Below are 16,758 nucleotides of genomic sequence, written 5' to 3' on the forward strand. Positions count from 1 at the left end.
ACACAAAGTTAACTGAACCTTTAATACAAAGTTAACCCTGCTTTCTTTAATCAAGCAGTATTTCGAGTTGAGGGGCGTCATTCTCCGACCCCCCAGAGGGTCGGAGAATGGCCGTTGGCCGCCGTGAATCCCGCCCCCGCCGGTTGCCGAAGTCTCCAAAGGGAGAAAAGTCGGCGGGGCGTTAATGTCGCCGCTGCCGCGGAGAATGTCACGGGTCTGCGCAAGGCAGCCGATTTTCGGCCTGCCGATATTCTCCCTTCCGGATGGGCCGAAGTCCCGTCGACGTGATGACCGTTCACGTCAACGTAAATTAAACCTCCTTTTCATCGGCGTGACCCGGTGCTCCAGGCTCACGCCGACCAGCGTGGAGGTGAGTGACGGCCTGGGGGGTTGGCTCTGGGCAGGCAATGGCGTGGCCGCAGTCTGAATGCGTGAGGAGAGGTGTGTCTCAGGTTGTGTGTGTGTGTGTGCGGCGGGGGGGGGGGGCGGTGGTTAGAGTAGGCTGGGCTCCGGGGGAGTGCCGGGAGGGGGTCCGTGCCGGGGAGGTGGATGGGGGGTCCGTGCCGGGGTGGAGGTTGGGGGGGGGGTCCGTGCCGTGCCGGGGTGGAGGTTGGGGGGGGGTCCGTGCTGGGGTGGAGGTTGGGGGGGGGGGTCCGTGCAGGGGTGAGGTTGGGGGGGGGTCCGTGCCGGGGTGGAGGTTGGGGGGCGGGGGGTCCGTGCTGGGGTGGAGGTTGGGGGGGGTGTCCGTGCTGGGGTGGAGATTGGGGGGCGGGGGGTCCGTGCCGGGGTGGAGGTTGGGGGGGGGGTCCGTGCTGGGGTGGAGGTTGGGGGGGGGGGGGTCCGTGCCGGGTGGAGGTTGGGGGGGGGGGGGGGGGTCCGTGCTGGGGTGGAGGTTGGGGGGGGGGTCCGTGCCGAGGAGGGGGATGGGAGGGCAAGTGAGTTGGTCCACCTGGCCAGGTGCCAGCCTCCAACAGTTGGACCCATGAGGTCCATCCCACCTGGCTGGGGGGAGGAGGGGATATGGGCAATGATGACATGTCGTCGTTCCCCTCCCCCCCACCAGGCCGTCATGTTTTCAGATCATCCAGCGATGTTGGCTGCCGTGGTGGCAGCCGCTCATGTCTATGTTGCCCTGGATGAGGAGGAGGAGGAGCGTGCCAGAGAGGCGGCGCAGGCTGCCGCAGAGGGGCAGGCGGCAGCCGCCCAGGCTGGAGGGACACCTGACCGACATGACAAGGAGGGGGAGGAGGACGTCGCGGCCCCACGGCAACGGAGGCACCCGAGGGCGCCCCGTGTGTACCGGCCCCGGCAGTCATACCAGGACCTCACGGACCGGGAATGCAGGAGGAGACTCCGGATGAGCCTGGAAACCGTGGCACACATCTGCCACCTGCTGGCACACCTGTCACCGCGTGGCACTGGCGGGGGACACCCTCTCCCCGTGTCCGTCAAGGTTACGGCGGCCCTGAACTTTTATGCAACGGGGTCATTCCAGGCACCGAGTGGGGACCTGTCCGGCATATCGCAGACTTCGGTGCACCGGTGCATCCGGGCAGTGACAGATGCCCTATATGCCATGGTGCACCGCTACATCCGCTTCCCCGTGGACCGGGCCAGCCAAGATGCCCGGGCCGTGGGCTTCTCTGCCGTGGCCGGGTTCCCCATGGTCCAGGGCGCGATCGATGGGATGCACGTCGCCGTGCGGCCACCTGCACATAACAGGGCCGTGTTCACTAATAGGAAGGGGACCTATTCGATGAACGTACAGGTGGTCTGCGACCACCGTCTGCGCCCGTCACCCAGGCAGTGTACACGACTCATTCGTGTTGTCACGGTCATCCATCCCCGGCATGTACGAGGGACGTCATCCCCGGCTGAGGGGCTGGTTGCTGGGCGACAGGGGCTACCCATTGCGATCGTGGCTGATGACGCCTATACGAGGCCACACAATGAGGCGGAGAACCGCTACAATGATGCCCATGTAGCGACAAGGGGAGTGATAGAGAGGTGCTTTGGCGTGCTGAAGATGCGTTTCAGGTGCCTGGACCTCTCTGGGGGCGCCCTCCAGTATCGGTCAGATAGGGTCGGCCGCATCATTGTGGTGTGCTGCGTCCTGCACAACATAGCCCAGCAGAGGGGCGATGTGCCGCAGGCAGAGGAGGGCGGAGTGGAGGAGCAGCAGGAAGAGGCCCAGTCCTCCCCAGATGGGGGCAATGGTCAGGGCAGACGGGGCAGCCACAGGCGGGTGGCTGTCCACCGTTACCGGCTGGCCCAGCGGGCACGGGACAGACTGATAGACGCCCGCTTCACTGACTAGATGGGCGTGGGAATCGGGTAGTATGGCCACAGACCGCACACCATGGCAACAGCCGACCACCCACACCCCCCACCCATCCACCCACGCAGCACCCTCACCCCCCTCCCCAACCCCACCCACCCCACCCGCATGCACACCACCCCCCCCATTGCCGATCCACCTGCGGCACAACGGGCCGGGCTCACACAGTTGCGGGTGGACGCGTGTCTATCACAGGCCATGGAGGATGATGACAACCCGCCCTGCGATGAGCTCCTGGCTCTACATCGTTGGACTATGTCTGACCCATGGCCACAGTACCACCATCCACCCGGACCATCCCTGCATGCGGCTGTGACACTGCAGCGCACGGTCCCGTCCTCTGCCCGGGGGATGTTGATGGCGGCCCAGGGGGAAGGGGGCAGACTCACCTGGGGCTGAGGTAAGACCACCCCTCACACACACACTTGCGCTCAACGTACATGACACCCCCGCACACTTTGGACAGAGCACAAAGGCAGCTTCGGTAGGTGTAACATTGACTTTAATAACCAAAGGAGTTCATGCACGCGCCCTAGCCCCTAAAACTCATCTGTGCCCTGCACCCGTGCCAACTTACTCAGTGTCTAATTGTTTGGCCTTACGGGCCCTTTGACTACGTCTACGTGGTTCCCCAGACGGTACAGCAGAACTGGAGGTGAACTCCTGTGATTCCTGCCCTCTGACACTGGATCCCTTTGGCGGCCGTTTCCTGGGGCGTCCTGGTCTAGATGGGCCAGGCTGCGGCCCGGGCGACTGGGATGGCGAGCTGCCAGCCTGTCCTGCCTGTTGCCCACCCGATGCACCTGGGACGGAAGGGGGGGAGTCCGAGGTGTCGCGGTGTACCGGGACCTCCCCTACAGAGGGAGCCGGGACGGGCCACACCACCTCCTCCTCCCTCGGGGTGCCCGATGGCCCCCAGGCCTCTACATCGGTGGGGGATGCGAACGGACTGGCCATCCGACGCCCCCCGACATCTGGCGCTGCCAGTCCTGGAGGCCCGTGCTGGTATCGACAGGGGTCTGCAGGTTTGCAGCCATGGAGCCCTGGGGGTTGGCAAACCCTGTCTGTGACAGTGCGACGCCGGCTCGCGCATGGCCACTGGCGCCGATGCCCTCAGCGATGGCCTGCAGAGACTGGGCCATGGCCTGCTGAGACTGGGCCATGGCCTACAGAGACTGGGCTATGGCGTTGAGCGCCTCTGCCATCTGGCGCTGGCACTGGCTCATGGCCTCCTGTGAGAGGGCAGCCATTTCCTGGGCCACAGACGCCGCCTGCACGGAAGGCCCCAGGCCTCGCAAACCGTTCCCCATGTCTGACACCGTCGCACCCATTGCCTCCACCGCGGACGCCACCCGTGCGGTGTCGGCCTGGGTGGCACGCATGACCGGCACCACTCCCACCTCCTGGACGCGGGTGGACTCCTCCACCTGCGACCGCAGCCGCCGCAAGCCGCCCGTCACCCTCTTCGCTCGTCTCCGGGTCGGTGGTTGCATCGGATCTATGTGTGGGTGTGGTAACTGCAGGAACCCGGGATCCATCTGGGCGGCAGATGTTCGCTTGGGCTGGGCTGCCCTCCGACCGCCCGGTCCCTCTGCTGCTCCTACCTCCACCTGCTGTACCGAGACGGCTGTGTTGTGCGCACCAGTGAGTGTACCAGACGCCTCATCACTAAAGTGCCCAACCGTGGTGAGTGTTTCTGCGATGGTGGAGGGTGTTGGTGACAGCAGTGGCGTTGTGTCGTGCTCTTCGTCCCACTCTGAGTCCATGGCACTTTGGGGTGGGAGTTCGTCTCCACCCATCCACTCTGAGTCACTGTCCGGTATTTCGTCTTCCTGGGTAGTGCTGTCCCGGGTAGGGGTGTGCTGGGTAGTGGTGTCCTGGGTAGTGGTGTCCTGGGTAGTGGTGTCCTGGGTAGTGGTGTCCTGGCTCGGATGTGACGGGGGCCTGTGGCTGCCCCCCTCGTCGCTGGGTGGTCGCTCCCGCACGTGACGGGGGTGTCGTCTCCCTGTTGCTCCAGGTCTCTCCATCTCCTGTGGTCTCCGAGGGGCATCCTGCGGGCGTCGCATGCTGGAGGGTGCGGGTCTCTCCGTCTCCCGTGGTCTCCGAGGGACATCCTGCGGGCGTCGCATGCTGGAGGGTGCGGGTCTCTCCGTCTCCTGTGGTCTCCAAGGGGCATCCTGCGGGCGGTCTGCATCTGCGGGGATGGGTGCCTGGACGTTTGGTCCTGCGATACACAATGAAGCATGCATGGTTAGACATCAGGCAGTGATCAGGTGATACGGGGGAGGGGGATATAGGGGAGGCGGGATATGGGGACGGGCTGTCGGTGGCTCACTCGCTAGTACGCCCCCGACCTCTGCATCAGCAACCTCCCGGTCCTCAGGTCCGCCAGCCAGTTCCAGGGCCCTTTCCTCGTGTACGGTCAGTGGCCTCTCATCAGCGGGCCCTCCTCCAGTCCTCACATGCTCCCTATTGTTGTGTGCGCGCTTCTCCTGTGGGGGGGGGGGGCGGCAGGGGTAAAAGGCAACAGTGTTAGGCAGGTATATGAATGCACGCCATCGGTTGCGCGTGCATTGCAGAGGTTAAGGTTCGGGCTGGATTCACTTGGGGATATGGGGGAGGGGGGGATATGGGGGAGGGGGGATATGGGGGAGGGGGGATATGAGGGAGGGGGGATATGGGGGAGGGGGGATATGGGGGAGGGGGGATATGGGGGATATGGGGGAGGGGGGATATGGGGGATATGGGGGAGGGGGGATATGGGGGATATGGGGGAGGGGGGATATGGGGGAGGGGGATATGGGGGAGGGGGGATATGGGGGATATGGGGGAGGGGGGATATGGGGGAGGGGGGATATGGGGAGGGGGAAATGGGGGATATGGGGGTGGGGGGATATGGGGGAGGGGGGATATGGGGGAGGGGGGATATGGGGGAGGGGGGATATGAGGGAGGGGGGATATGGGGGAGGGGGATATGGGGGATATGGGGGAGGGGGGATATGTGGGAGGGGGGATATGGGGGAGGGGGGATATGGGGAGGGGGGATATGGGGAGGGGGATATGGGGGAGGGGGGATATGTGGAGGGGGGATATGGGGGAGGGGGGATATGGGGGAGGCTCACCCTCCCTGCTCTGACGAGGTCGTTCACCTTCTTGTGACACTGGGTGCCTGTCCGTGGTGTCAGGGCCACAGCGGTGACGGCCTCTGCCATTTCCCTCCACAGACGCCGGCTGTGGCGTGGGGCAACTCTGCGGCCGTGCCCGGGATACAGGGCGTCCCTCCTCTGCTCCACCGCGTCCAGGAGTGCATCCACATTGCGTGACTCGAACCTCGGGGCTGAGCGACGGCCAGCCATCCAGTCGGGTGTTGCGCGGCCTTATGAGCCGTTACGCCGTGCAGCGCGTATTACGCTGCACGGCGTGAACCACTGCGCAAGCGCGGATCCCGTTACATCGCTGCTAGCCCATTTCGGGCCGGAGACTATCGACCCATTTTTCCGACGTGACGCAAGTCGGATTTGCGCCATTTTTTGCGCCGATCGGCGGACTTTCCGCCGATGACGGAGAATTTCGCCCGAGATGTCTGATCTATCGACTTAGAAAGTGCTGCCTGGAAAGGTGGCACAAGTAGATTCAACTGTCACTTTTAAAAGGGAACCGGATAAATTAATTTAAAAAATCTTTTTATTGACATTTTCAAAATTATATACATTGCCATTCGTTTTCATTTATTGTATAGTCCCAAATGTTTCTTCTTAGGTTTCTTTATTTACTGTTTGTCGCCGTCTGGCTCAGCATACAATCCTCCCTAGGCCCCCCCCCCGCCCCCAACCCCTCCAGCTCCCCTCTCCTTGACCCCCCTCCCCCCCTCCCTTCCCCCCCTTTTTCACTGCTGCTTCCCATTTTCTATTGCTGGGTTTTACTGCGTCACCTTGCTTCCCCCCACTCCCCGTCCTCCCTCGCTTTCCTCTTTCTACCTTGTCCTGGCTATTTCTCCCTGGCTACTGGCTATGTATTTATGTGTTGAGCACAAACAGGTCTCGGAACAGTCGGGTGAATGGCTCCCATGTTTTGTGGAAGCCATCTTCCGACCCACGGATGGTGAATTTGATTTTCTCCATTTAGAGAAATTCTGATAGGTCGGATAGCTGATAGGTGGTGCTGCTGATCGCCAACTAAGCAGGATTCTACGGCGGGTGATCAAGGAGGCAAAGGCAAGGGCGTCCACCCTCCTCCCCATGAAGAGATCTGGCTGGTCTGAAACTCTGAAAACCGCCACTTTCGGGCATGGCTCCACCCTCATCCCGACCACTTTGGACATTGCCTCGAAGAAGGCTGTCCAGTACCCAGCAAGTCTGGGGCAAGACCAGAACATGTGGGCATGGTTGGCCGGGCCTCCTTGGCACCATTGGGAACAGGATAAATACTAGAAAAGAAACATTTGCCAAGTTATGGGAAAGAGCAGGGGAGTGGGGCTAATTGGAGAGGAGAGTTGGCACAGGGACAGTAAAACAAATGGCCTCCTTCGGTGCTGTGTATGAATGTTTCCATTCTGCAAAATCAACTGCAAATAACAAAATAAGTTAAAGATTCCATCAGACCAACAGAAGTGGCTTATAAGAATGCCAGAGGATTGGGAGCAATTCAGAATCCAACAAAGGAGGATCAAAAAGCTGATAAAGAAAGGGAAAAGAGAATATGAAAAACTAATGACTAACATTTTTTTTTCTCTTTTTTAAAATAGATTTAGACTATCCAATTAACTTTTTCTAATTAAGGGGCAATTTAGTGTGGCCAATTCACCTACCCTGCACATCTTTGGGTTGTGGGGGCGAAACCCACGCAAACATGGGGAGAATGTGCAAACTCCACACGGACAGTGACCCAGAGCCGGGATTGAACCTGCGACCTCGGCGTCGTGAGGCAGTAGGGCTAACCCACTGCACCACCGTGCTGCCCAACTAATGACTAACATAATGGCAAACTGTAAAAGCTTCTTTAGGCGTGACAAAAGGAAAAGATTGGCAAGGGCAAATGTGGGTACAATACAGGCAGAGCCAGGAGAATCTATGACGGAGAATAGGGAAATGGCAGAGAAACTAAACAATTACTTTGTGTCTGTCTCCACGGAGGATAACACAGAAAATCTCCCAGAAATGCAAGGGAACCAAGGGGCTTGAGAAATTGAGGAACTGAAATAAATTAGTATTAATAAAGAGGTAGTACTCAAAAAATTAATTAGATTGGAAGTTGATAAATCCCCATGACCAGATGGGCTTCATCCCAGAGTGTTGAATGAGGTGGTTATGGAGATAATAGATACATTGGTGATTGTCATCAAAATTCTATCAATCCTGGAAAGGCTCCTGCAGACTGGAAAGTAGCAAATTTAACAAGGGACGGAGAGAGAAAACTGAGAACTACAGACTTGTGTGAAAAATGTTTGAATCTATTAGAAAGGATGCAATAGCTGGACATTTTGTAAACAATGATATGATTGGGCAGAATCAACAATGATTTGTAAAGGGAAATCATATTTGACAAACATGTTGGCGCTTTTTGAGGATAGATAAAGGGGAACCAGTGGATATGATGTTTTTGGATTTTCAGAAGGCTTTTGATAATGTCCCACACAGGAGGTTAGTAAACAATATTAGAGCACATGGGATTGGGATAATATACTGCTATGGATTGAGAACTGGTTGACAGACAGAAAAGAGAGACGATGGATCATTCTCAGGATGGAAGGCACTGCAAGGATCAGTGCTCATGCCAACACTGTTCACAATCAATATCAATTATTTGGATGGAGGGACCAAATGTAATTTTTCTAAATTATCTGATGACACAAAATTGGTGAAAATGTAAGTTGTGAGGAGGCTTCAAGGGTATTGGGACAGGCTAAGTGAATGGGCAAGAATTTAGCAGAAAGAATATAGTGTGAATAACGTTTTCCACTATGATAGGTAAAATAGAAAAGCAGAGTATTTTTTAAATGGTGAAAGGTTGGGAAGTGTTGAGATCCAAAGGGACTTGGGTGTCCTTGTTCATGAGTCACTCAAAACTAGCACACAGGTACAGCAAGCAATTAGGAAGCCAAATGGTATGTTGCGAGGAGGTTTGAGTGCAGGAGTAAAACTGTCTTGCTGTAATCATATAAAGCCTTGGTGAGACCGGAATATTGTTTACAGTTTTGGTCTTATTACCCAAGGAAGGATGATTTTACATACAGGAGATGCAACGGATGTTCACCAGACTAATCGCTGAAGCAGTAGAGGCTCCTTCATTAAATGTTTTTAAGATAAAGATAGATAGTTTTTTGAAGAATAAAGGGATTAAGGGTTATGGTGTTCGGGCCGGAAAGTGGAGCTGAGTCCACAAAAGATCAGCCATGATCTCATTGAATGGTGGAGCAAGCTCGAGGGGCCAGATGGCCTACTCCTGCTCCTAGTTCTTATGTTCTTATGTTCTTATGGCAAGATTGTCTAATGAGGGGGGAGTGAAGAGGTTTAGCCTGTATTTGCCAGAATGAGAGGGGATCTCATTGAAACTTACAAATTCTTACAGGATCGGACAGTGTAGATGTGGATAGGATGTTTCCCCTTGGCTGGTGAGCCTAGAACCAGGGGTCACACTCTTGGAATAAGAGATTGACCATTCATGAATGAGATGAGGAGGAATTTCTTCACCACCAGGGTGATGAATCTTTGGAATTCGCTATCCCACAGGGTTGTGGAAGCTCAATCATTGAGCATGTTCCAGACAGAGATAGATCTATAGATGTCTGGATACGAATGATATCAAGGGCTATGGGGTTAAGTGGGGAAAAATGGTAAAAGAGGCAGTTGGATCAGCTATTATCACCATGAATGGTGGAGCAGGCTCAAGGGGTTGAATGGCCCGCACGGCTCCTATTTCCAGTGTTCCGAAACTGACAGGAACCAGATCACAGACTCTGCTTTTGCTACTGCTTCAGAGCTCTGGTTTCCTGCCAAACCGACTGAATAATTGACACAAAGTTCCGCCTTTCAGAGCGATGCTGGCTCTGTAACAACACTAAATACTGTAAATGCACAATAAATCACTCCAAATTCATAAACCGAATAGACAAGCTGTAATGTTCCAGGTGTGTGCCCTTCCATCAGAACCTGTTCTGATCAAGTTTACACACCCAGGATGTCACAACCTATCTTTTCCCTTTAGCGATTGAAAACTTTTTCCCTGCTTTGATTTCACTTTTCCAGCTTTTCGTTCTTAGCTCACTCTTCGCCTCTGTCACAGCTTAAGAGATCTGTCTTCTTTAGTTGTTGCATACACAGGCACACACACTGGTTTATCTCCTATGGTTTTAGCAAATCGAATCTCTGCATGGAACTGATGGGCTGAATTGCCTCCCCCTGAGCAGATTCTGTGACACAGAGTCAACCCTCAACGTAACATTTTGGTTCTGCGAGGCTAGAGGGCCAGGGATTATTGGACTGATTGTGCGCAAACGTAATTCATTTGCTATTTCAAATTTCTGCATTGTTAATGAAGCGTTTTGTGTCCATGTGCAGCAAGATCTGGACAACATTCAGGTTTGGGCTGATGAGTGGTAAGTAATATTAGTACCAAACAAGGGCCAGGCATTGACGATGTCCAACAAGATCAAATCTAATCACCTTCCACTAACATTAATGACATGGCCGTCACTAAATCCCCCACCGTCAACATCCTGGCAGTCACTGTTGATCAGAAACTTAACTGGAGCAGCCACATGAACACAGTGGTCATAAAAGCAGGTCAGAGGCTGGGAATTCAATGACATTACCACTGAATCCCCCCACTATCAACATTGACCACAAACTGAACTGGACCAGTCATATAAATATTGTGGCCACAAGAGCAAGTCAGAGTCTAGGTATCCTGTGGGGAATAACTCACTGCCTAATTCCTCAAAGCCTGTCCAGCATCTACAAGGCACAAGTAAGGTCTGTGATGGAACACTCAAGATTGTAGAATCATAGAATACCTACAAGTGTAGAAGCAGGCCATTCAGCCCATTGAGTCTGCACCAAACACTCCAAAGGAGAACTCTACCCAGGTCCGCTGTCCCGTCCACCCCATCCTATCCCTGTAACCTAACCTGCACATCACTGAACATTAAAGGGCAATATATCATGGCCAATCCACCTAACCTGCACATCTGTGGACTGTGGGAGGGAACTGGAGCGCCCAGAGGAAGCCCATACAGACACGGGGAGAACATCCAAACTCCACACTGTCACCCAAGGCCAGAATCAAACCCAGGTCCCTGGCACTGTGAGGCAGGCTCACTGTGCCACCGTGCCACTCAATATCATCCAGGCCAAAGCAGCCGGCTCAACTGGCACCCCATCCAATTCCTAAAACATTAATTTCCCCATCACCAATGCACATTTCACCAATCCTTTAATCTGTTATCGCCCTCCTACGCGTCAGGTTTTATGCTATCTGCAAACTTTGAAATTATGCCTGGTAGGCCCAAGTCATTAATATGCATCAAAAAGTGCAGTGATCCTAATAACTATGCCAGGGCACACCACTGTGTACCTCCCTCCAGTCTGTAAAACAAACATTTACTCCTAATCCTCCGCCTTGTTGAAAACGACACAGAGCCATAAACACAACACAGCTAAACTTGTGCAATGAGTCCAGCTTGACGTCAAAGTAGTTGATCACTTAGTTGGTACAAAGTCAAGTCCCATAGCTTAAAAACATTTCTCTGACGTTTTCCTTTGAAAGACGGTTAGCATATTGTCATAGTTGAGAACCCAGATAAGAAACGTCCACTTGTGTGAAAGTGTTGGGAGAAGGGGGCGGTAGACTACGAGAAACAGAGGCAGTACATTGGGTCATCTCTGTTAAAAAGCTGTGCTTGCACACATGATAGCCCAAATGGAAATGAGAGCCAGAAATCTGGCTTTAGAACAACAACTCATCATCGCCTTTAAGATTAGTAGACATGATGCACAGCCTGTGAGTAATCGGTCTGCTTTGCACAGATGTTACAGAATTCTGTCAAGAAAAAGGATCTCAAAAAAGATACCTATTAACGCCTGAGTGTGCACAAAATGGTAAGATCATTTTGGGCCTTGGGGCTTGATTGTGTTTTTAGCTTGCTGAAACATCAAATTAAAAATTCCTCTTAACAGGTTGCATTCTGAAATTAGATTTTACCTGACAACTCAAATCACAATTTGCGAGCATGCTCTAATCTCGCCGGTATATCAATCATACCTTGTACCATCTAGCAGGTACAGCTAGTGTACCACATACATTAAATCACCATAAACCTACAGCTGAGATCACCACAAACATTTAGCCAACCATATACTCTAGATCACTGTGCACAAACATCATTTTTCTTCGACTCGGGTTTTCTGGCATTTTAATCCCTTAAATAACAGCAGTCTCTTTTTCTGATTGCATGGCGACCTGCCTCTTGATGAGGGGCGATTCTATCACAGGATCTGCACACCGGATATGAATATGCACACTGGGCATTCAATAGGATAGATTGGAGCAGCCCTGGGGCTGTTCTCCTTTGAGAAGGTTGGGAGGAGATCTTGTAGAGGTGGCCAGGGTCACGAGGGTTCTGGACAGAACAGATAGGGAGAAACTGTTCCCATTGGTTTCAGGATTAAAACCAGAGGACACCAATTTGAGGTGACTGAGAAGGGAAGCAAAGGCGGCACGAGGGAAAACCTTTTTTTCACGTAACTAGGGGTTCGGGCCTGGAACACATTGCCTGAGAGAGTGGGGGAGCAGATTCAATCGTGGCTTCCCGAAAAGGAATTGGAATATTATCTGAAGAGGCAAATCTGCAGGCCCAAGGGGAGAAGACAGGGGAGTGGGAATCAGTAGAGTTGCTCTTACAGAGAGTCAGTACAGAGGGATGAACAGCTTCTCTCTGTGCTGTAATCATTCTATAATTCTATATGGTCAATGTTGATTTACTGTCAGATAAGGAAAATTTATCTGCCAAGATGTTCAATTATCCTCTCCAGTCTCAAAGAACATAGTTTCAGCCAATACACTGCTTTGTGTAGGTAAATTAATTCTCCATGGACTACAGTCACATGAGTATAATTGATATAATATAAAACAAGACTGAAATATTCAGGTATATTAGGGTCCTGTGAGTTTTACTTTTCATCTCGATTAGCATCTCTACAGACTGTTATTTTACTGAGCCCAGTTTTGGCCTCGTTAAGGAAGGAAGAATATAGCATATATTTCATCGTGTAAATCAACCTGGGTTATAAAATGACCCCAATTTTCAGTGCTGAAAATCATTCTTTTGTAGATGCTCAGCAAATAAGTTGACCCCCTCCTCCTTTTCAGCTATGAAATGCTATACTTGCACGAGTAGCCACCCTCAATTCTTCGCCCCAGAAATGCATATTTTACTTACCTTGTAATAAAAATCTTTTATTGTCACAAGTAGGCTTACATTAACACTGCAATGAAGCTACTGTGAAAAGCCCCTAGTCGCCACATTCCGGCGCCTGTTCAGGTACATGGAGAAAGAATTCAGAATGTCCAAATTACATACAGCACATCTTTCGGGACTTGTAGGAGGAAACCGGAGCACCCGGAGGAAACCCACCCAGACACGGGGAGAACATGCAGATTCCGCACAGACAGTGACCCAAGCCGGGAAACGTACCTGGGACTCTGGCATTGTGAAGCAACAGTGCTAATGTAAGTAAGCTCATGGAATCAAACAGGATGTGTTGCGAGGCAGATACACGGGAGTTTGTCACAAAGCAGGCCGTGCATGGTGAGTGATGAACCAAAATGGGTCCTCCAGCAAAAGGACTGAAGCAAGAAGGTGGATTCAAACTAAAAGTCATAACATTTGCTAACTTGTCAAATTACTGTGCTGCATCGATGGAGTTTTGTGTTAATGGAGAAGTGGTGCTGGAATGGAAGAAGAAGGAATCTGTCCTCAAGAAGATGCCTGAAATCAAATGCACCTTGGGAACCAAGGACGAGTAACTGACCTGACCTTGAGGATGATGCATTGGAATGGGCCCTTGAAAACTGTCAGAATGGTTACATCATCACTAGAAATGCAATTTGTTAAGTGAACAAAATCAAACCCTGGATCCAGCAAAGATCTCAAAGCAACAGCTAGTTGGTGCAGCCACTACATGGAACAAAAGTGTAGTGTTGCGACAAAAGAGCAAGGCTACGCAGACTGGAAAGAGACCACGATGCCCAAATTTCCAGCGATTCATTATCAGACAGCGGCAAAAACACAAGTACCCATTCTGCCACATCGTCCTCGAATTTCGAAGTGCTCAGTGACCGAGCTGTGGAGTGGTTAAGGTTTGAAAACATTTCTAATGAAAACTACAGCGGATGGGAAGACAAGAGCAGGGAGGTTGCGCTGGAGCTGTACAGGACTTTGGTTAGCACTAGAGCGGGGCAGAGGAGATTCACAAGGATGTTGCCTGGGATGGAGCGTTTGAGCTATGAAGAGAGGCTTGGTAAGCACAGGTTGTTTTATTTATAGCAGAGAAGACTGAGCAGTGACCTGATTGAGGTGTATAAGATGTGAGGGCATGGATAGGGTGGATAGAAATAAGCTGTTCCCTTAGTTGAAGGGGGAATCATTTTAAGGTGAAAGGCAGGAGGTTTTGAGGGTATTTGAGGAATTTCTTTTTCACCCAGAGCGTGGTGGGAATCTCAATGCATTGTCAGGAGGGTGGTTGAGGCAGGAAACCTCACAATCTTTAAAAAGTATTTGGATGAGCACTTGAAATGTAACAACATCCAAGGCTATGGGGCAAGTGATTGGAAATGGGATTAGTGTAGGTTTGATGCTCGATCAATAACTTCAGAAGCGAGATTGGATGACAATTGAAGGCTTTATTGGACTAGATGTTTCCCCCAGCAGCGCAGGTACAGAATGCAGCTGCTAGGGAGACACAGCTCTTATACTCCGCCTTACTGGGCGGAACCAGAAGGCAGGCTTCACCAATGATATTGCTGTCTCAGGTACCTCCCACACCAATGGTCTTACAGCATCAAACTGGGTACCGTAATACCCCTATAATACCGACTACCACATTCACCCCCTGGTAGAAAAAAAGTCTGGCGGGGGTGGTGGTCTCGCATTATACAGTGGTAGAGGTTGAGGTTATGGTGGTACTTGGTATACATTAGTACAGTGTTTTGCCTCGTTACATGACACAACTATTTACAGTATTTATTTACATTCAAAATGAAGCAATTAGTCGGTCGGGGGCCCTGGTCGTCCTCTGCGATCGTCGCAGTTTAGGCGATAATGCAGGCATCGTCTCGGGCATCCGGGTTCCGGGAGCGTGGCTTCGGCTTCTTCGGCAGCTTCATCACCCCTAGATGGGACCAGTGGGAGAACCGATCCACCTGGGAAGGGGGCGGCTGTGGGGTGCGCCGGTGGGAGGGAGGGTGGGGTTGATGGTGGGGATGTGGGTGGGGACCCAGCGGGCGCCAGGCCCCGTAGGGAGACCGTATCCTGTCGGCTGTCGGGGTACACCACGTAGGCATATTGAGGGTTAGAGTGAAGGAGGTGGACCCTCTCGACCAATGGGTCCGAATTGTGCGCACGCACGTATTTGCGGAGCAGGATGGGTCCAGGAGCTGCCAGCCAGGTTGGGAGCGAGGTCCCGGAGAAGGACTTCCTAGGGATGACAAGGAGACGTTCGTGAGGTGTCTGGTTGGTCGTGGTACACAACAGTGATCGGATGGAGTGGAGAGCATCCGTAAGGACCTCCTGCTAGCGGGAGACTGGGAGATTCCTGGACCATAGGGCCTGTAGGACGGTCTTCCAGACCGTTCCGTTCTCCCTCACTACCTGTCCGTTCCCCTGGGGTTTGTAACTGGTCGTCCTGCTCGAGGCAATGCCCTTGCTGAGCAGGAATTGACGCAGTTCGTCGCTCATAAAGGAGGGCCCCCTATCGCTGTGTATGTAGGCGGGGAAACCCTAAAGATACTGTGGAGGGCTTTTATGACGGTGGCTGCGTCATGTCGGGGCAGGGGATGGGGAATGGGAACCGGGAGTACTCGTCAATCACGTTCAGGAAGAACGTGTTGCGGTCGGTGGAGGGGAGGGGCGGGAAGTCCATACTGAGACGTTCAAAGGGACGGGAAGCCTTTATCAGGTGCGCTTTCTCTAGCCTGTAGAAGTGCAGTTTGCACTCCTCCCAGATTTGGCAGTTCCTGGTGGCGGTCCTGACTGCCTCGATGGAGTAGGGCAGGTTGCGGGTCTTAATGAAATGGAAGAATCGAGTGACCCACGGGTGGCAGAGGTCCTCGTGGAGGGCCTGGAGTCGGTCCACTTGTGCGTTGGCACATGTGCCGCGGGATAGGGCATCAGAAGGCTGGTTTAGCTTCCCGGGACGGTACAAGATCTCATAGTTGTAGGTGGAGAGCTCGATCCTCCACCATAAGATCTTATCGTTTTTTATCTTGCCCCGCTGTGAATTATCAAACATGAAAGTAACCGACCGTTGGTCAGTGAGGAGAGTGAATCTCCTGCTGGCCAGGTAATGCCTCCAGTGCTGCACAGCTTCTTCTATGGCCTCGGCCTCCTTTTCAACTGAAGAATGGTGGATTTCTTAAGCATGGAGGGTGCGTGAGAAGAAGGCCACGGGTCTGCCCGCTTGGTTGAGGGTGGCCTCCAGAGCTACGTTGGACGCGTCGCTCTCGGCTTGGAAGGGAAGGGATTAATTGATTGCGTGCATCGTGGCCTTTGCAATGTCCGCTTTGATGCAGCTGAAGGCCTGGCAGGTCTCTGCCGACAGGGGAAAAACTGTGGATTGTATTTGTGGGCGGGCCTTGTCTGCATAGTTGGGGACCCACTGGGCATAATATGAAAAAAATCCCAGGCAGCCTTGGAGAGTCGGGGAGGGGAAACTCCATGAGGGGGGGGGCATGCGCTCGGGATCTGGGCCTATAACTCATTCATGCACTACGTAGCCGAGGATGGTGAGACGGTCGGTGCTGAACACGCATTTGTCCTTGTTGTAGGTTAGATTAAGGATTTTTGCGGTATGGAGGAATTTTCGGAGGTTGGTGTCGTGGTCCTGCTGGTCGTGGCCGCAGATGGTGACGTTATCGAGGTACGGAAACGAGGCCCACAAACCATACCAGTCAACCATTCAGTCCATCTCCCGTTGGAAGGCCAAGACTCCATTTGTGACACTGAACGGAACCCTTAGGAAGTGGTAGAGCCGCCCATCTGCTTCGAATGCAGTGCATTTGCGGTCGCTAGGGCGGATGGGGAGCTGGTGGTAGGCGGATTTTAGATCCACCGTGGAAAAGACCTTGTATTGCGCAATCTGATTGACCAGATCAAATATGCGGGGTAGAGAGTACGCGTTGAGCTGCGTCTCCCTGTTGATGGTCTG

The 16,758-nt window shown here is 53.0% G+C and overlaps 1 protein-coding gene across 9 annotated transcripts in view; it reads right to left on the reverse strand.

Moving 5' to 3' along the window:
• Positions 1 to 16,758, reverse strand: part of sema4ba (sema domain, immunoglobulin domain (Ig), transmembrane domain (TM) and short cytoplasmic domain, (semaphorin) 4Ba) — a 670,779-nt gene that overhangs the window by 171,356 nt on the left and 482,665 nt on the right. The gene's annotated exons all lie outside the window — the stretch shown is intronic.

The sequence above is a fragment of the Scyliorhinus torazame genome, chromosome 12 (genome assembly GCF_047496885.1).
Source record: "Scyliorhinus torazame isolate Kashiwa2021f chromosome 12, sScyTor2.1, whole genome shotgun sequence".
NCBI lineage: Eukaryota > Metazoa > Chordata > Chondrichthyes > Carcharhiniformes > Scyliorhinidae > Scyliorhinus > Scyliorhinus torazame.